The 22,622-nt window shown below is 27.3% G+C and overlaps 1 protein-coding gene across 4 annotated transcripts in view; it reads left to right on the forward strand.

Moving 5' to 3' along the window:
• Positions 1-8,681: 8,681 nt before the first annotated feature.
• The window catches only part of LOC129962698 (titin homolog), a 64,528-nt gene continuing 50,587 nt past the window's right edge, over positions 8,682-22,622 (forward strand). For all 4 annotated transcript variants that reach the window (XM_056076626.1, XM_056076629.1, XM_056076628.1 and 1 more), the window contains exon 1: positions 8,682-8,927. The gene's annotated coding sequence lies outside the window, so the exon portion shown is untranslated. The remainder of the gene's footprint in view (positions 8,928-22,622) is intronic.

Raw genomic sequence — 22,622 nt, forward strand, 5'->3', positions numbered from 1 at the left:
AAATATATAATATTTTTAACATGATAATATTTGTAGGCTTGCAAACTATTCTTAAATTGCGATCTTCATAATAAGACATGTACAATTAAAAATCGCAAAAAATTGTTTTACTGAAAAACAGTTGGAATAAGAATTTACAAGTTTGATACATAGTTATTTTTGGGTAATAAGTGCTCTTTAAGAAAAGCGATTTTTACTATATCTGCTATTAAAAAATTAACGAAAATCTATTTTTATTTCTAAATTACTAAATAAATAATTAATAAATTTATTCCCAAATAAATTTGAACATATTATTACACAAAATCGTTTTCACTCCACCATAAAATTAAAGTAAACAACCTTTTTATTTATATCAATTTTAATTTACTACATTTTTTCCCTGCAATTTAAATACATTTTTACAGTAATATGTTCATTATTTTAAAATCACATTTATTTACATGTATATTGCTATGATTATTAAATATAATTCTTTTTGCTCATTATCATTGTCATAAATGAATGAATTTTTATAGGTAATACAAAAGGTGATCTGACAAGGTTCTTATTTCCTTTGATATTTTCTTTTCACTGAATCTTTTATGATTAATAGAAGCTATCGCTTATTATTTGGTCTTAGTTTTTAAAGAGCTACATATATGTACTTCTCAAGACAGTGATTATTTTAGCATAGTTTCTCCTAATTATTATTTTTAAAACTAATCCACAGTATTTTACTTTAAGGGAAAAAAAAACAAGAATCCCATTGTTTACGAAAGAAAAAGAATAAGCTTATCTATACGTAGAAAATAATTTAAGGCAATCAAATTAAAAACAAAAAATTACTCGAAATCAAGAGTTCGCAAAATGTATATCACGACTCACTGTCACTTAATTAAGTCACAAAATGCGATAAGATTTGAATGCATATATATTTTTCCTTAGTTTGCAAAAAATGTGATGTGGGTTTAAAATTTTTCATCAAGCCACATGGTACCATCACGACAGAAAAAAAAAAAAAAAAATGCAAAACGTAAACAAATGACTCGTGTCAGTTCATCCCTCCCATTTAATCAAAAAATCCTTTTTGTTATGATTTTCATTTCAGTTTGCGAAAACATTAATTTCGAAGCGGTACGCAATCATTTGTGTAAAATAGATGTTCTTTTTTTTTTTTTTTTTTTTTTTTAACAAAATCTCCTTAAAAAAAAAGGCGCATAAAATCTTTTTTTTTTTTTTTTTTTTGAAAAGGACATCAGATATTCGTCTGAAAAAAAAATCAATATATCGAGGACGGAACCGGTCATTTTATGGATTAAATTACTGAAAAGTAGTTTACCATATTTAAAAGTTCGTGAGTTCTAGTTCTAAATATTTAAAAAATGAAAACTAATAAATATTAATGAGTTTTCTTACAAGAATTCTACATGAAATATGTTTTCAAAAATAGTTCTTAGATATCGTAACTAAGTTCAGAAAACTGAAAAAACTAAAAAAGTACAAGAAATGCCAAATAATAGTTGAATAGCAAAACAATGAGATAAAAATGCGTAACACGTAAACATTTTTTGAAACTGTGTTAAGCTGATGTGCTGGAAAATATTCTCTGATTAGATAATATTACAAATGCGTAAATATGAATGGTTATCCTCAAAAGAAATTTATAATTTTAAATGGAATGTCTCAGATTTTATGTCAGTGTTCTGAAAACACTGATAAAATAAATTTGCTATGCAAAATAATTTAGTTTGGTTGGTATTTGAAATTTTAAAATCAAAACAGCATTCAAAACAAAATAATCTCTGCCTTAAATTCTATTTTTAACTATTCTGATCTGAATTTTAAAAGTAATTTAATCTACTTTTATGTCACGTAAAAGCAAAGACAATTTTAATGAAGGAAAAAACACAAAGCTTCTTGACAGACATAGAACTTCTTAATAGCTTTTCTTTCCATTCTCAAATTTTATTATTTTAGAATTAACGATTAAATCGCAAACTCAGTTTTTGGAATGTTACAAATAATTTTGATAAGATCTTGAAAATAATTTGAGTTTTAATTATTTTCAAATAGATTGGATTCTTTAGATTTCTTATTTCTTATAGATTTTATTTATAGCAGATTTTAGATTTCTTATTTCAAATAGATTTTTCTTTAAAAATATATTTAAGTTTTTTTAACTGGCTCTATTTAAGATAATATTCCTTTAAGTTCTATAAAGTTAGTATGTAGAACAGTTATTATTATTTTTAAAGCAAATATATTTTTACTAGATCAGGAATATTACATATTAAACGTTTGAAACATTTTTGTATTTGAAATATATTAATCTTATTAATTATACTTCTACTTAAGTGTCAATTTTTTCTCGAAAATTGCTATTTAGTTGTTTCTTTTATTTGTCGAATGTATGTTTCTCATATCTAAATTATGTTTCTAATATAATTTCCATTAATAATTATAAACTATTATGCTTTTATTTTATCTTGAGTCATGTAATGATGATAAACAACTAGAAGTAAGATGACACAGAACAATGTATATAGAACACAAATATATACAGCTAAGACACAGAACTTTTACAGAAGAATATTTTTAATCAATAGCTTTTAAGTACACATGCACAGTTGCTTCTACTTCTTTGAAACAGTGTCATTTAATATATTATTTTGCGTTATAATGTGTTGTTCATTGGGCTTAACAAATATATTTCATTAATTATAATATTAATCAATGTTCAACTAAAATTAAAAAATAATGCTAAACTGGAATAAGCGGTTATTTAATAAATAATCCTGCGAAAAAGATGATTGATTATATCAAAATGACGATAATTTTTTTTGTTTGTCATTTTTAGATCAATGTTAGAAATTTGAGTTTGCAATATGAAAACGATATTACGCTGAACAGTTTCACCTTGAGAAAAAAATGTTTTGATGTTGTTTTCTCGAAAACAGATTATAAACAGATAAAATGTATTGACATGTAAATGTGTTTCTCAACAACAACGAAAGAACATAATAAAGAACAGCTACAAAAAAAAACTCATTAGATAAATGGTAATCAAATAGATTTAATAGTGCTTTTGGATTAATTAGATTACCATCTATTTTAAAAACTGAAATAAATTGTATTAAACAAATTATATTAATAATGGAAAATCTCTCACTTATTTTTTTTATTCTTTTTTTTCATGGTTTCTCTTTTTTCTTTTTTTAAAAATACAAACGACTTTTTTAATGCATTAATAGTTTCTTTAATTAATTTTTAAATGGATTATTTCTTACTTTAATAATATTTTAATTAAATTTCCTACTTCCTGAACTTGGCTGTCCATTCTTAATGCTTTTACATCATTGTGTGAAAACTGGGGAATGTTACTATTAGTCAGATATTTTTTTTTCAGAGAGATAAAAAGTTTCCAAATATCGGAAGTAGCTAATTGTGGTATCCTAATATTTTGATTAAACCCAGTTGAACATACGGAAATGCATTTAAAATTGTTCACTTCAAATTTGTGTATATATTTATTTGGTGTAAAAAGTCGTTTGTATTTATTTGGTGCAAAACTATTTATTAATTTTTTGCTCTACTTTCATGACCATAGAGCTGAGATACTGATTTATATCAGCTCTATGTTCATGACAGTTATTTTTTTAACACACTGATTTTTGAATGTACGATTTCGAAATAAAATGCTCGCTTTTTTTCAGCTTTACAGTTATTATAAATTCTGTTAATATTTTTAATTAATTTCAATTCAATGGAATATTGCATGAGAGTTAATTATCAAATCGGACAGTTTTTTTTTTTTTTTTACTTCATTTCGCCATTTTAAAATCTAAAAAGTTTTTTTTTTTCCTTCAAAAAAAAAAAATTTGAAATGGAAATTTTTACTTTAGATTTTATTATCTATTTTAATCTATTAAAACCAGTAATAAGGCCAATAATCGCACATTGTGTAGCTTCAAAAATCATTAAAAAATTAAATCAAAGTTATTCTTCATCAAAATAAAGTACCAAAAATATCTAATTCTTTTACCAGATAATATAAAATTTGCTTACATATACTATGTGAAATTAAATACTTCGTACGGTTGCACTTTTCTGTTTTTTGACAACAAGGAATATAATTTCATAAGAAATTCTATATCTAGGAATGTTACACCAACAGAGTGAATTGTATGCGTTCCTTTTAGCATTTTTTCGCCAAGCGATATCGTTTTATCTTCATGTCTTATTCATACTTCTGGAATGAATCGACGTAAACTTGACGTCACTCTTATTTCAAGCTCTGAGTTATTCATGGGAGCAGCTATCAAATAAAACTTGATATATCACTTGATCGAACATCCTGATTTTATTCTGAGCTTTCTCTCTAATTATTTGATTCGCTCTTGCGTTAGAAGAGATTTTTTTTAGATGTAGTCGGATTACAAAGTATCGTGAACCAGATTACGTGTTAGTCAAAAGATTTGTAAAGGGTTTTTAACCACACATTTTTCTTTGATCTACTTTACTTCTTAGGTTATCAGATGTCTTCAAATTTGTAAAATTCTTAAAGATTTATTGTTATTTATATTTTATTCCCTGTTATTACACATGGAATTAAATGTTGTGATAAGCGAGATCTATTATAAAATGTTTTTTAAATGTGTCAGTTCTACTGATTTGGAAACAAGTAAATAGTTAAGATGTATAGAAAATATTATTATTCTTTGACGCAGAAGATTTGTGCCCATTTAGATAGGATTGTAATGCGGATGTAAGAAAACAAAAAATTTATCTTCAGACGATAATTGACGATAGAAATTCGATAAATATTTTAAACAAGCAACCAATATTCTCTCATAAATTATGGAAAGAATTCTGTATATAAAATGATTTTTTTGTTCCATTTTCAAATGTTTCAAATTCCAGTTTGATTTATGCAGTTCTCTTTTTCTGACAAATTCTTAGTTATCCTATTAATTTATTATCAAAAAAGTTATATTAATTTTTAATATCAAATAGATACTCTAGAAAAATGTTTATTTTTTGAAACTATAATTAAATATTTTTGCACTTGTTAAAGAAAAAAAAATTGCGTTCTAAAAGATTTAAAAATGAATAGAACGGGGACATTTTCAACTTTTGATTAAGTGTGATACAAATAAATGCACCATGTCATCCGATATAATAACCAGATTCAAACAAATGAAGAGTTTTTCTAAAATTTAAAACTAGATTCATTGAGGCTCTTATTTCAATAAACTATTGCGAAACATCAAAAACAAATCCCTTAAATCATCTACACACAAGAAAAAGAACAATAAAATGTTGTCAAAAGAAATTATTTGGAAGAATACATACATTAACAAACTGACTGCGATATTATATAGTATTTATTGATAATTAAATTCTTCTATTTTCAAGATATAATATTTTAACCGACAAAAAAAAGTTTCAAACGCAATATCTTTTTTATCATAAATATGCTATGTACATTTTTCATATTTGTTAAATTTATTTACATTTTGATAAATATTTTATTTTGCATTCTTTTAAATATTTTTTTTTTATTCATTGAGGAATAATATTTTTGTCCCCTCATTTATTGACAGAAAAAAGATAATTTTTTTTTTTCAAAAAATATGTTGTTCATAAAAAAATAATGCTAAAAATGCCTTGCTCCAATGTTGTTGTTTTTTTTTTTTAATTTAAAAATGGATGTAATTTTTAAAATTTTTATTTGCTCAACTGAGAGGTTTTTCATTGCCTCGTTAATCTCATTTAATAGTCACCATCCTTTAACTATTAATATTTCTGCAATTTCTTAAAAAAATTTGTTGATCCTCGTGTTGATATTTTTTACATTAATTTAATGGCAACAAAGCCTCCTATTAGGAAAGTTGAAGGAAAATTTGACTTCTTGGATTTAAACACAGTTGTAATTGAATTAAAATTATAGCTTAAATGTGTCTACATTTCCAATATAATTACGTATAATTTTTTATATAATAAATCAATAGGGAAAGTCTGATTGTCATATTTTTCATAGATTGTTTTTAAAATTTTATTTTGAATCAGTTATCAGGTTTTTATGAATGCTCCTCTCAACAAATAAGTACGTATGCTGATGTGTGCTCTATTGTAATTAATGCGTAATAACAATCGTTGGGCTGGGAGCAATTTTGTTTAGAGTTCAAAATAAACACTTGTTAAAACTTGTTACTTATTCTCTTTCGACACCTTTTATTATCATGTGAGAACTTGATGTTGTTTCCGTTACGAGGTTTTGAATAATTGAAGGCAACGAATAATTGAAACTCGAAATCGCATAGGCAATGAATAAAGCATAAATGGCAATATTCATCTTCATCTGCTTCACCTGCTTTTACCAGTAATGCATTATTGTTATGTATGCTTCTTTGAAAGCAGATGCGTTTTTAAAAGGTTGACCTGCTGTTAGAGACATGGGGTTTTCACCATAGTAATCCTACGGGGCTATAGAAGACCCCCCCCCATGGAGTCATCTACTGCGCATGCGCAGATAGTTTCCGTTATATTTCATAAACTACATATATTAGAGACATGGGGTTTTCACTTAGAAGTACCCCCGGGGATCCTCTAAGCCCCCAAAATTTTGGATCCATTGCGCATGCACAGTACATATTTTGCTTAATATTGGTCAAATTAATGTTGGATCGATACCATAGAGTTCCCATGGGTCTCGGGATGTCGATGACGTCAACTTCCGGTCAGACCGGAGGTTTTTATATCTCGGCTTCTATGCAACGTAGAGACGAATTCGACCCGTCTAAACACTCGTCTCGATGAATAGAGTTGAATGACATTTTTACTGAAACTCTGGTTTCGATAGGGTCCGAGATCGGGTCTCTAAATTTACAAATTCCAGTTGCATTGCATTTGCTCGTATCGTTGGATAGTACTCTCCGACATGCACGTAACGATATGAGTTTCACGTAGCTACTCCGAGTGGTTCGCGAGTTACGGGCTCTAAAGGTTGTAAAAATTTGAATTTTCAAGCAAGGGTTTCTTTCAAGCAAAATCGCGTAGGCAATGAATAAACATAAATGGGACGTCCTAAGCTTTCTCCCGATGAAGCCTTGCAAAGAAAAAAAGAGAGGGAACGAAAGAGCAAACTGAGGCCGTAACAAAAATTTCAAAGACAAAATCTTCAATCAACAAAAAAGGATGATGAAAATTTAAAATTAGAAGCTGATCGAATTAAACATGAACGTAAAATAGCTTTACAATGGGAACGAAGAAAGCGAAAACTTATGCAGTGTGTAGCAGATTCTCAACTTCAAACACAGAACTTGTCCATTTGGATTCTGAATCACAACCTTCAACGTATAACGCAAAACGACTCCGTTTCGATTCTGAGTTTCAAATATTGCTTTCTCGCTCTAAGCAATTCATCGAAAAAAATGTTCTCACATGATAACTTGAAATTTGTTTATTATTATTATTATTTTATTATTTTCATCTTATTTATATGTGCCGCGAAAAAATTATTTAATTTGCTATGTGAAATTAAAAAAAATTATGATTATGTTCGTAAGCATCTGTTTGTTAGATAATGAACGAATATAATAGAGGCTTTCGCTTTCTGAAAACCAGCAGTTAGTTAGAATTACTTTCTATTTTAAAATTTCATGAGTTATTTGAGGAATGATAATACATTTTGAATCGCGGTAACTTTCAGGAAGTGAAACTTCATTAAAAGTTGCTACCACGACTCACGAACAGTATATTTGCTTAAGGTGACTGATAAAGAAGTGAACGCAGAATAATTCGAACATAAAGTATCAGCATTTATCTAAAAGAATTATTACAAGTCTTTTACTATTTTGTTGGGTGATATCTCATATTAATATGATACTGTTGATAAAAATGATACCGTTCATTTTCAAAAATAAAAAATATGAGATTTAGGCATACTTTTTATAGTTTTATTTCAAGGAACAATAAAAAAATTTGGAATGCACTATTATCATTTTTTTAAATGATAATAATTTTTTCAAAAACGTGAAAAAAACCTTTGCTTTCAATGCTTTCCGGTGCTTAATAAATGTTTAAAGAAAAAAAATCCTAAAGAAATTGGTACAAAATAGTTCAATATAAAGTAATTCTTGTTAGCTCATTCTAGAATCAATACAAGCAGAGCAATAATCAAAATGAATCCTTTTCTTTATTTCCTTACATTAAAAAAATAATAATCTTCATCATCTTCAAGTCCTAATACTGAAGGACTTCACTTTGCTTGAAAAGGGCAAAATGAATTCTGTTCATTTACATTTAAAATAAGAAAGGGAAAAATTTAAACAAATATATCCGTTGTTAAACATGATATTATGATAAAAAGAAATGGAAAATTAAAAAAAAATATTAGATTATTGACGATAAATATTAATTTTATGACGATGATATTAATTTTAATGATACACACATAAGATCTATTCTGTATGTTCATTCATTACATGCTCAAATCAAAAATATTTATGGAAAAAATCGGTTGCTATTTTAATACTAAAATTGCAAAAGATGAAGCTCAGTAAAATAAAATCGTTTGCGTGGAAAATCTCGCCGCATGAAATTATTTTTATATCATCTGGCATTATTGGCGACTTTTTATCACCGCCAAGCAGAGAAAAAGTAACCATGGCAGAACATGTGTCCGAGTGGAACCGCAAACTGACTGGATGCAGTGACACGATAAGTTTGTAGTTGCGAACTCTCGTTTTTTGATTTCGTGCGAAACGAACATCATTCTCTTGATTAATTGAAAATAATTACAGACCTGAGCCACCAGTGACTAACAAGTAGATGTGATGTGCTGCGGAGTTTTTCTGCCACTAGTAGAATACTTTTTCAAGGGATAGAAATTTAAGTATTTTATGCCTTAAAAGTGTGGATTATTTTTCTGACAATTCTCTGAAGTAAGTAATATTTTAAATAAAAGTTGTTAAATTATTAATCATTGAAAAATAAATCTTTTTATGCTTTTTATTTTTTTGTGAAATGAGTAAATACATATTACGCTTATTGTTGGATTAACAGCTGAACGGAAAATGTTTCCCTAAAATTAATATTCAGGCCATAAATAATATTGCAATAAGGTGTAAATATATAATTATTTTAAGTAGATTATTTCCTTTACTTAAAGTTTTATAATTACTGCTGAAGTTTAATATCAAACAATTTTAAATAATTCTTTATAATAATTATTCTTTTTTCACAAACGTATTATTTTATTAATTAAAATATTAATTATTAATCTAAGTTTGAATGTTAACGCTACTTTTAATAATTATTTTATGCACTAATCTGCTCATGAATATTATCGGAAGGAAGAAGTAAGAGGATCCAGCAAATATTACTGAAGGACAATTTTAAGATTAGCAGAAGAATTTTTTCTCCTTCGTTTTATTAATAAACATGTAATTGTAGAAATTAATGATATCCGAACAATCTAATAATGAAAAAAAATTATAAATAAAATTATTATAAAATTATTGACAGTATATAATGCAATACGTATCGAGCGTTAATTACGTCCTTTTTATTCAAAATCTAATCCTGTAGCTAAACAATTATTTGAATTAGGTTTTCTTCTACGTCATTATTATAAAACATTACAAAGTTTTTAGAACATTTTTCTAATTCATGTTTTTCTCTAAAGTTTTTATATCAGTATTTTGCATCAGTTTTTATGTCAGTTTATTATCAGTTACAAAATTAAAAAATAACGTCTAAATTCCTCAACCGGGTTTTCTATAATTTCATCATCTTCTTGTTTCGAAGTATAATTTTTCTCTTTTTTTCGAATTCGTTTTTCAAGAAAATGTTCTGAAAGACTCAAATTACGAGCTATCTCTTTTGCATCGTCTAAAAATGAGTTAAATTTTGTTCTTAAATTTTGGATTTCAGTTTTAATTACATTGACTAAATTAAAATCCCAGTCGAGAACAATTGTTTTTACTTGAAACATATTATTGTACTATTAAACATAAAATGAATGCCATTTCTTGTATTGAATCTAATAGGCTTTAAGCTTCGGATACCGATGTATTATTGTTATTTGTATCAATAAATTCTCCAAAGGCATTACAGGTTTGTTCAAATTGTATATACACTGCTTTAACTGTATCTATTTTGGCTTACCAACGTGTCGCATAATGGTTTAAGAATAATGTTTAAAGGCTTTTGTAGAATTTCTCGTCTTTTTGTAGATGCAGAAAATAAGCAATATAAACGTTGCAATATCCAATACATACTGCTGGAAGAGGCATCACAAATTAATAAATTAAAAAAGTGTCATAGGCAAGGCACATAAATTGCATGAGGGTTTAAAACAATTATTCTGGATTATACACATTTCTATTTCCCTTTCATGTTATTACCATTGTCGTATGCTTGCCCACTACAATCCATAATATCTAAATCAAGCTCACTTAATATTTCCAGTAGAGTTTTTGTTAATCCTTCTCTGCTCACATCAGCTACTTCAATAAGCCCTATAAATGACAAATTTATATTTAATCTTTTATCATCAAAATTTACATTCCTAATAAAGACGGAAGTTTATTTTATGGGAAATATCAGAAGTCATTTGGATATTATAATACGTGGCTACTTTTATATCATCTTTCCTTTTTTAAGAACTTCATTTCCTAATGCAGGAATAAATTATTCTTGTGATATATGTGCTAAATCATACCCAATTCTATTTTTGTAAATGTTTATTCTTTTTATATGATCCATAAGACAAAGTCGCATTTACTTAATAATTCAATTAAACTTAAAAAATTTCCATTATTAGGCTTTAATATTATCTCATGCTCCCCCCCTCTTGTAATAAAAAAATTGTATGTGTATATTTATGTTAATTAATAATCATTTAAATGTAAAAATGCATAGTAATAACATTTTCATCATTTTTTCGCTGACGATTTTGTGTTTTTTTCATAACAATCAGTGATCCATAGAATTAATACTGATGGCAAAGATGTTGCCATTTACGAAATTCCGATTTTATCAGTTTTTACATAGTCCCCATGGCTTTCATAAAATTATCAATGCTGTACTTTTCCTAATTTGATGTAGAATTGCGTCTCATTGACGACAGTGCATTGGTCTTTTGATAAAGGATGTGAAAAGGTTTGCCTTGGCCAAGGTCATTTCTAGTCTCTTAAGAACAACAGCTGTATGGAATCACCTGAGTTTCTGAAAACTAAGCAAATAAATTCGCATGTTGACGGTCTCTGTTTTGTTATTTGCCAGGTGCTCATGCATTACGAGTTTTATCCTATCGCGAAAGATAGAAGAATTCTTTTACATACCCTTGAATATGTCCCATAATATACATATTATTTTATGCATATAAGAGTAAGGACTAATTTTTCCTTATATTTAGTTTTAAAAAATACAACGCAAGGATTTTTAATCTAATGCGATGATTCATATGGATTAATGTCAGTTTTTAGGTTCTTTAATGGTAGATTAAATAGCATTTCAATTCAACTAATAACGAAAACTGAATTGAAATATAAAGTTTGAGATCATACGTTAACTAATTCATAAGTTGCCTAATAACTGATATAAATTGTTACTACAATATGATTTTTTTAGTGTATAAATGCAAGAATTCTGCATAAATTATAAGGTGAGCTTAATTTTAAATTTATAGAATCATGTGTTAACGTAATATATATCAAATACTTCCAGCTAAGTTAATTCAAAAATCTATTGTGTGTTTTGCGATTAAAAAAATTATGTGATGTGACATTTAGCGCAGCCTAAAAATATATGTATTTAATTAGGTACTTTGTGTTGCAAAATCGTCATATCATTGTGAAGTGAAATGATTCATTAAATAAATTTTATTGGCGTTGAATTTTAAATTAAGGAATGTAAAAAAGTATAATACATGTGTAATCAATGATTAAATTATTCATGTACTTCGAAATCTTTTAAAAGACAAACTATTCCAATTCTCCCTTAAATGTCGAACGTGAAATTATTTTTGTAGGGAAAATACATTTGCTAATTCAAGAGTTAAATAGTTGTCATAATATAAATGTGGGTTTTAGTTCATGGACTAAATGCCATATAACAAAAAAAAAAGTCTTTTGGCTTTTAATATTAAATAATTGATTGAAATTGAAAATTATTAATTTATCTAACATGTTTGAACTATTTTTCTTATTTCTAAGCTGAGCAATGTTTTTTAAGGATAAATATTCAGTTGAATAATTTGTTGTGTTCTTGTTTTGTTGCATAATTTTGAATGCGTTAATTATTTAATACTTAAACGGGCTTAAAATCCGCAGTAATTCATGCGTTAATATTTATATTAGTTCGAAAATTTATTTGTGCGAAAATCATTTAAATAAACTAAATAATGGGCTTAGTCAAACGTAGAAGAACGTGCTGTCTTATAAATGATGCTGCCTAGTGACAGCTTAGTTACCTTGATTTCCTGCATTTGATTTTGTTCTCTTCCGTCTAACTGTTCTGCTTGAATGAATAATTTGGATTAGATTGTTATTTTTAAATAGATGGATATTTACTTCTCATTACAGAAAGAGGCAAAAAAATTAAAGAACTATTTATTACACAGTAAGTTAATATTTTAATAAAAAGAACCGTACTACTTTGTGATTGTTTGTATAACTCGGCAACTTATACAGATGAAATTAATAAAGTGTATGATTTCCTGAAACAGCATCAATTTATTTCTACGTGAAAAAAGACAATAATGACACAATTAAACATAATTCATTTCCTTAATATTTTTTTTATTATTAAAACATTGGAAATAAACCCAAAATATGACTTCCTGATTGGTAACTACTCAATGTAACGAAATCCACATCCAATGGACCGCTCCAGTTTAATTCAGAAATCTGTTACAATTTTTTTCCCGCTATATTACTTCTAATCAACCTGCAATTTAATGTTCAATTATAGGTTTATTTATATTTTTAGGTTTTATTTTGTGCCTTGGAACCAAAAATTATTGAAAATAAAGGATAAACCTATAACTGAAAAAATAAAAAATAAAATAAAAAGTATATAGAAACCTAAAAGAAAAAGTACATACAAAATAAATGTTTAAGAATTTAGTTCAAGTACTACTCTTTAAAAAGTGATACAATTCTCCTTTCTTAACATTTTATATTAAATGAAAAATATTGAATAACCAAATTTATTTGTTTATTTTCTATTAAAATATTAACTGTTGTATCTATAAATAATAAGAAAATTAGCGAATGAAAACTTGTGTTTAAAATAGTACTTAATAAACAACCTTTATTATCAGAAACTCTTAATGTTTCTAGCTTAGTTCCATTTTTATAATATACAGAAGCATAAATATTTAATAGCTATGTTTAACTAATGCTAGAGAGGCTGTGCATATATTAAAGAAGCGATCTAATGTATTGAAGAAAAGACATATTGAGAAGAGGGCAATAGAAGAAAGATAGGAACAAAGGCAAGGTCAAACGAATTAATTCGGCTTCTGTTATTGTTGGTTGGCGGAAGTTTCGAAAAAGTATGTCAGTCAGCCTTGGTGCAGAGTTACTGCTGGTGCCACCCCTTTCTTGCCTTAATGGCTTCTTGGTACAAAGTCTTGATGCATTTGCAAGGATTATCAGAAATTATAGTAACATTAAAGTGCTACTTCCGTTGCTGAAAATACTGTAATTTTTAGGTCATTTTGGTGTTATACATTTTTAATCCATAGAAAATGGTTTCAGCCTTACCCAAAGCTTCTGCTCATGTTACGCTCCTTTTCCGGTATTCTTTTGGTTATCTGTCCTCGAAATCAAAGGCATCCTGTAATTTCGCTCTAATTTACAACACATTATCCTTTTGAATTTCAAATGGAAAATGCGATTTTTTATTTTTGAAAAACAACATAATTATTACGTTTTTTTTACTATTATGTTGATGTTCTTCATTTTCATATTCCAATAAATGTTAATGTTAGATTTTTTTAGCCTAAATGATTAAAAATGTTTACTTCTTATCAAACCAAAATAAAAATAAATTGTATTAAACAAATTTATCATTTATTATTTAAAAACTTAATGTAATAGAAATGGTAACACATCAAGGACCACAAAAACATTTGTAGGACATACACCTGGTACTGCACGTTTTTGGGCAAACCTGTGTACTCTAAAACCATCATAACTTTGTTATTTATGAAGAAATAACAGACGGGACACGCAGCACGAGAAAACTCGGATGTGGTCCGTATCAGATGGAACGCAAAACACGAGTAAACTCGTGAGCCGTTTCGAAATGCTATCTCTCTCAATTTGAGTTGGGACAAAATATTAACTGTCCGGGACTTTATTTTTCGGACAAGCCTGGTAATTAAACCTATTCATGAATCATGCAGTCAATGTGAAAATGAGTCAGATGATTAAATATTTAGAAGCTGGTCATTAATTGCCTTTATATATAATAATAAAGTTTATACTAATTGAAGTTGATTAACTGATGAATGAAGCTATTTTTAAATTTCTTTTTCGAAACTGTTATAATATCTTTTAATGAGAAGCATTACTTCCATTTCAGGAAAAAGGGAATGCTTGATTCATAAATTCCTTGAAGTCACTTTCTAGTTTGATTGCCAGAAAAACCGAACTTTTGTGGGATGGTGTGAGATAGCTCTTGTTGGCTGTTGAAAATCATATCTGGCACACTTGGCGTGATATCACGCCGGATGTGGGTGAGGAAAGAATTTATTGTTTCCTCCCCTAGTTTTCATCGTTTGAGTGAAATTCTCACTTCATTCTAAAAATATCTCTTTTCTCGAAGGGAGGTCCCGTGGCCCTCTCTCCTCCTATATATAGACCGCTGAGGGCGGAAAAAGTACACATGTCCGACATCCAACACTCAACCTTGATTAAAACTCTGGCACCGGAATGTTGCAACATGGAGTTGTCATTTATGTGATAATAATAAAAACCTTAAATGGATTTCCTCTTTCAAAAAAAAAAAAAACATTCTTTGTGAAAATCTTGTATGAGTTCCTGTTGAATGAACTTAAGAAAACATTGACTAAAAATATTCTTGATCGTAGGAATAACATTGCAAATGTCAGATGATCCAAGCTTGTCGGTCAAAGATTATCCAACAAATAAAAAGATCAAATCCAATTTACGTGCCATGAAGGTTCAATGATCTCTGCGCTTGTTAGGTTTGTAGAAACTCTACGTTAATCCCTTTACTTCAAAAGTTTTTTTTGTATTAATTCATTATTGTATTGTTCTTAGTTTATGAAAGCTTATTCACAAATTTACTAAATTGCATCATTATGAATTTATCATAAATGTTTACCTCTGGCTTTATCATTATTTACAGCTTTGAATTCTTAAAATGTAATACACGGTTAGACCCTTCATGAAAACATGGCTGCTATTAATTCTGTCTTTAAATTTTCTACAGTTACAATTTGAAGATTCATTATTTTTCTTCACGTTCACTTTCCTCATGAAATATTCTTCCCATTCTTTTTTTAAATTAATCACTTCTGATTGTTGTAATGATATAAACTCTTTTGGGAATGGAAAACTAAATATTAATGCTTAATGGGTGTCATATTAGTTGGTCTGACGGGACAGTAGTCCAAAATAAATTAAGGCAAATTAGATGGCACTTTGGTCTAGCTAAGACCAAAATTTTCAGGACTGGATTTTAATTGTTGATATTGGACTGAGATTACGTACATCTTTTTTAATTAATACCTGTTTTTGCTTATTTACTTATTTCATATAATTAATCTGTTGTATTTAGATATTCATATGTAGTAAAAATTCTATTTTATCTTAAAAAGCTCTTTTCTTGCAATTCTTATGAGAGTAATAACAAATAGTTGAACTAAATATTGTTTCATAAGATATTGTATGGTTCTATAAATATCTCTAAATGAAAAACTTTTGCCTTTCATGACAGCTAATCGAAATAATTTCTCGCAATCTTTAATTTGCAAACTTGTTTAAAAAATGAACGTTATTTTATTAATAATTGTAAAGATTAATGAAATATGAAATAACTGTTTAGCAAATTCTAATGAAGTATTTTATGTCAAATTACTTACTCAACTTTTTATCCGTACAAATAGAATTTGGAAGTAGAATTGTAAAAGTGCAAATACAAATAATAGTGGCAAGTAGAATTTTATCATTTATTGTCTGGATAAAGTGACAAAATTTTGCATTTTACTGAAATTTACTGAACGAGTTTTTGTTTTCTTTAATCTGAATGTAATTTATTTTTAATTTATATTTCAGAATTTTTACCAATCATTTATGTATTTGATGATAATCATTTTTTAAAGGAGAAATATCTTATAATTATAGCAAGAAAGAGTGCATTCTGTATTAATGTTACCAACTGAATAATAATTGTAATTGCAAGAAAATAATTTTTGGGGGGAAGGGGAGATACAATCTTTCTGTACAAAAAAAAGTGCAGATTACTATTTTAATGAAATTAAAAAATATCCACATAAGGAAAATATAAAATGATTTAAATTGAATCAGAGCTCTTGGTATTTAATCAATATGTTCAAATCTTAATTGCATAAAAAGATTGGAAATATTTTGGAGTTATTATGGATGAATTTGAAAAGCCAACTTCTGTTAACCCTTTGTAAGGCCATGGGAAGTATGCTTCCCACCACATTCATAAATCTTTGGGTGAAGTTATGTAGATTGACTTAAGTTCTGACAAATTTTTCAATAAAACAGAAACTTAGATGCTACAGTTCCTTGTCTCACACAAAATGGTGTGTCTTGATTTGTTACTTAATTATTAATTAACACAATAAATTAATTAATCAAATTAAATGCATCTGATAAGTTAAATGAATCACTTTCCTTAAGCCAGTCTCATTCCTAAATATGTTTTACTATACTATGACTAGAAAAGAATGGCGTTTTAAAGGGTTAAAGAAGACGGGGAAAAAAACTATTGAAAAAAACCATTAAACAAGTAAAAAATCATTTTTACTTGATAAATGAAGTGATAGTTTCAATGGAATGATAACTAGTATGGCATTCCAGTTTCTAGTTTGCATGTGTTTTCCCTTGGGATCAGCAGTGAACCCAGTGAATCATCATTATCAGCGTCTCAGTGAAGCATGTATTATCAGCGCGTGAATTTCTCAGATTTGGACTTCAGTCTCTATCGACGCATTTCGAAATTACTGAATGTTTACGAGGTGGAATTTGTTAACAAACACACCTGGCTGCCAATGAAGTGTTCTATTTAGAGTGAGTTATCTTGTATCGGTGAGTAAGCGTAATCTAGAAGTAACAATGTTTGATTCGTTTAGATCTTAATGCTTGAAAATATATTTTATCCATAAAATCGTTTTATGTTTGTTTATTGAAATAGAAATGAAATAAGTACAGAAAAATTTGGAATTTCTAAATGAACAAATTAATTGGTGTCAGTTGTAACTGACTAAATCGGAATGTGCAGAAAATTGTTATTAGTTGAAAAGTCAGTATACTATCTCCTATATCATTGTCATATTTTATGGATATTTTTTCTGCGGCGCATACTTTTTTTTAGATATTTTTGTGTGTGATTTTTATATATGATGTTCTGTTGTAATACTTATTTGTTTAATTCTAAGAAATGTCACAGAAAATGAAATTACTGAGAATATTCTGTTATTTGGATTAAAAAAACTATTTGAATTTATAATTTCTTTGTATATGTATTTACTAATTGTAATCAGAGTTGTTAATTTTTTTTGTTATTTTACTTTTAACTTTTAAAATGTAATAATCATAAAGGAAATCGAATGAATTTTTTTTAATACTTCCATACATTTTTATTAAACCATATGTGAGATTTTTTGATTGTCGAATTTAAAAAGATTATTTTTTGACTGTTTAAAAAGTATTCATATTCAAAAAAAAGTTTTAAAAAAACTTAGGCCTGAAACTATCATGGTTTAGGAACTGTCGGATATATCAAATCTGAAATTTAATTAGGATATCATTATTAATTCTTGTGGTGCTTAATAATCATTTCGTTCCAGTTCCATGTAGAGCTTCATCACTGTTATAAAAATAATGATGCAATCATGAAAAAAATTATGATTTCAAACTTATTTATGTTATTTTATTTCATATTCAATGTGCAACATCGTGCGTTCTTGTCTTTATCCCAGTATCCTTATAATATAAAATCTATATAATTATGCTTTCTGAAATATCATATTCACTTAATATTTTTTAATTAAAAATTTTTACTGTTAAGTGGATTAATTCATTATAAAATATATTATAAAATATTATATTATAAAATAATTCATTTAAATACCATTACTTTCTTGCATTAATATACTGAAGTAAACTGAAATTATTGAAGTGAATATTACTGATTCTAAATTAGTTGTCTTAATTTCATTTCATATAATTTTTGTACAGTAATTTCCGGTACCATGAAAGTAAATGAAAGCTTTTTCGAATTTTAATAAAAGTTCTTGTAAATGTTTTCTGGATTCTTTCCAGAATTTTCTGATATAAAATGTAGAAACTAAATCTAATAAATTCTGCATTATACAACTTCGTTGAAACAATAAACTGTATTGTGAAATCACGATTATTCTGGTATGTATTTAGTTCTGAACTTTCAAATAAAAACATATCCAATTTTAAAATTTAAAACCATGAAAGAATCCTTATACGTATAAATTACTTTCTATCAAATACCGAAATCCAGTATTAGAAGAAAATCAAAATTTTTCTATACACAATCGTGGAATTTGATCCGGCGCGGCTCTTTCGCAATCTTTGGGTAGTTGTAGTTGTACTTAAGCTGTCAGAGAGACTTCAAAGATGCTCTTTATCCTTTCTCATCCTCCTCCTATCTTATGAGTCATCGCCTCTGACCGGGAAGGGTTTCTGATTGGATTATTTACTACTCCTTTATGCGTCGAGTTTCCGTCTTGCTCTTTATCGTCTCGCTTCTTTGATATCTCCTATCGATGACAAACACTTGGTGAAGGAATGCGTTTCACAAGATTTACCTGGTACTTAGCGTCACAATATGTGTTGATGAGCACGCTTGTGTTATGAAAAACTGAATCTGAATTTCCTAAACATATATTCGCTAATGTTTTTCAATTATAAAACTTAAATTCAATAATGTTAGTAAGACATTAAATCAGGTTAGAAAGAATTTAAATGATGATTAAACAATTTATAAACTAATTTTTAATCATTTTAATGATATCTGTTAAATCAAGATGGGTTTTTTAAAAGTGCCTTTGTTAGTTTGCATTGTAAATTCTAACTGTAACTGTAATGATGTAAACAGTTTCTTGACTCCAAAATTATTCTGTGATTCGCTGTTTTTATTCTCGAACCACAGGTTTGATGCCCTCGAATCGAATAATTGTGCGAAATAAATTGAAATGCTAAATATGAACTGTTTATTTTGAAAATGAATATTTTTTAAAAAAGAAATATCATATAATTTGTGATAAATTTAGTAAATTTTAAATAATAAATTTTAAAATATCTAAAATTTTAATTTTAATAATTTTAAAATAAATTTTAAAATATCTAATAAAAAAATAGCAGCTTTAAAAAATAGCATAAAATTCAATTTAAAATTGATCAGTAAAAGAAATTGCGTAGTGATTGATTATAAAATCCCAAAATTTTCTCAAAACGGGCAAAAAGAAAAAAAAAAAAAAAAAAAAAGCATATCTGTTTTTTTTTTTTTTTTTTTTTTTTTTTAAGCATTTTCAAAAAAAAAAAAACGGTTTATAAAAAGAGAAATGTCCAGTTTACTTTTTATAGATCGTTCTTTTCCTATTTTTCTAAAAAAAAGTCTGGATTGGATTTGAACCAATTGTGATCTAGTAAATAACGAATTTGCATACCTTATTATAATGGGTAACATTCAAGGGTAAATCCATTATTTCAAAGTACAGTTTTTATATGCGTAATTTACAAAACAGTGGTTGGTTCCATTTCAAACACGAAATAGTCAACGACCGGCGCGGATAGGTTTGAAAATTCTTTGATTATTGTCAGGTTACCGTAAAATTAAGATAGTTTGAAAGGCCTGATAGTTTGAAACAAGCTAGAACCCTTAATTGAGGCATATATCTTTTTTATGAACAGAAAAAAAAATTTCTGTTAAATTTCTCTTATGATTTTTTGAATGCATTATCCTCAAATCGTTGGATTTATATAATCATTTATTTTATGCATTTCACCTTTAATTCCAAAGTACTCATGAATTTTACTTGAAGAATTGCAATGAAAATTAAAATTATAAAATATCCGTATTATTAATTCTTCTAGGTTGAAGGAACTCTTAATAAAACTTAAACGGTTTTGGTGTCAGGCTAAAAAAATCCGGTTCGAGTGTGTAGTTTTAGCGAGTATATATATAATTTTTAATTCAAAAAGTCGTGCTTGAATGATCGTTACCCTAGTTCGATTGGATATATTGATATGAATTGAAATATTTGTTTTATTATTTTTATTATTTATTAAAATCAAATCAGGTTTGGCTGCTGTTATAAAATATTCGATTACAGATTTGAAAAAGAAATTTGATTTTGACATTTCAGAAAGATAATTCATATAATTTGCTGCTTGATTCAATCATTTAATCTGTCGCTATTTTTATGATAGAAATTTATTACCATGCGACAAAGCAGCACTGTATTTCGAATCAGATTTTTTTCTTCTTCTTATTTTCCGAAAACGATTTTGTTATCTGTTGCAAAGTAGCGAATAATGAACTCACTTTCGAACAGTTAATAACATGCCTTTGAAAATGGAAAAACAGATTTTATGAGAATCATTCAGCATCTTGCGGTTTTCTTTCTATATCTCGTTATTCTTGAATCGAAGAAAGAAGCGATAAAAAGACTTGAACAGATAGTGGCAAAGTATTAAAATGCCACGTGACTTGTTCAAACTGACCATTGACTGGTTGTCTCCTTTCCTAGGAAATTATTTTTTTCTTTTTTTCTCTGACCAACACCCGTGACGAGAGGAATGTTGTCTGTTAGAATGACTTTCATCCGTCTCAATGTTTCGGTAAACACCAACGATTACGTCAGTTTGAATAAACGTTAGTTTTATTCTATTTTCATACGATTTACGTCAATCAGCAATCAAGAATGCACGTTTTGAAACTTAATTTTGATAAAAGAACTTTTTTATGTAAATAAATGTTATCGTCGGTTCAAATATTTTAGCTATTACATTGATAATTGAATTAAATTATGTAGAGAGATAAAGCAAGGTATCATTTGAACCAAACGATAGCTAGAAGAATATAAAATTAATGAGAAATAAATAGAAAGAAAATATATTTATGCTACAAACAATAAAACTAGAAACTTTTAGGTACAAATTTTACTGATAATATAATTGCATTCTTTAGAATGAATTTTTCATGTGATTCTGCGACGAAAATTCAAATAAGATAATTGCTGAATAGTTTTATAAAATTTAATGTTCGATAAACATATGTAATTTGCTTACCAATTAAAATGAAAAAAAAAAGTAGTTTCTTATTTCGCTGCTTTCTGTTGATTTTCATGCAATACTCTTTGTCCAAATATAAAATATTGAAAAGATTTTTTTTTTACCTGTAAGTATCTTTATTGATTTAAACATATTACATGTTATTTTAGGGTATAATTCGACTTCAAAATTATCGGTCACAATATTTGGATCCATTTTGAAGAAAGTTCCATGTCTTCACTTGAAATGTGCCGCTATTCCCCCCCCCCCCAATTTTCTATAGGAACAAGAAAATAATTGGTTGGAACTGGCCGTCATAAATTCTGTATAAAGAAAACTCCGTGACTTTTTTTCTTTCATGTTCTTTTAACATTTCTAAGGAAAAATATTTATAGAAATCATTTTAAATTAAAAGATTTTTTGAATAGCTGTTTTAATTGAATTTTCTTTAAGTTATCCTTAATTACTGTTTCATTTTCTTATTTATTATTATTATTTTTTTGTCATTGCGGGAAAAGTATTCTATTATTAATGTAGTTAGAAATGGAAAAAAATCTTACAAAAAAAAATCAAAAATCGAAGAAAGTTCTACATAAGGGTATCTTCGTTCAAAATTTTTTTATGGCATAGAAGAAACATCTCAAAGCACCCATTAAAATTTTTTTATTGTACTTTGTAAGATCTTTCTCGAAAGTTCATATTCAATCTCATATTATAAAATCTATAATATAATTCTGGTTATAAAAGATAGATTATTTTATATCCCAAAGAACTTAATTTTCCGTGATGTCCTAGAAATGTTTCTCTGTACAGAGATAATAAATGCAATCTTAGAACTACTTAATACATTATCTGTTTTCTCAGTTTTTCCTTAAACTGCAACAAAAATAAATTCTGTTCATAGTATGTTTCAACAAAATAACAGTTTAGACAAACGATCGATTATTTTTGATTTATACAAACAATCATTCTTCTGTTTTATATCAGCACTGAAGGAAAGATAGCAATCATTGAGTAGAAATAGGTGTTGCTACTGAAAGAAATGTATTAAACTAACTTATACATAAATCATTCTTCAGAGTTCAACCTACTATGTACTAT

Source organism: Argiope bruennichi, chromosome 3, assembly GCF_947563725.1.
Source record: "Argiope bruennichi chromosome 3, qqArgBrue1.1, whole genome shotgun sequence".
In the NCBI taxonomy this organism is placed as follows: Eukaryota; Metazoa; Arthropoda; class Arachnida; order Araneae; family Araneidae; genus Argiope; species Argiope bruennichi.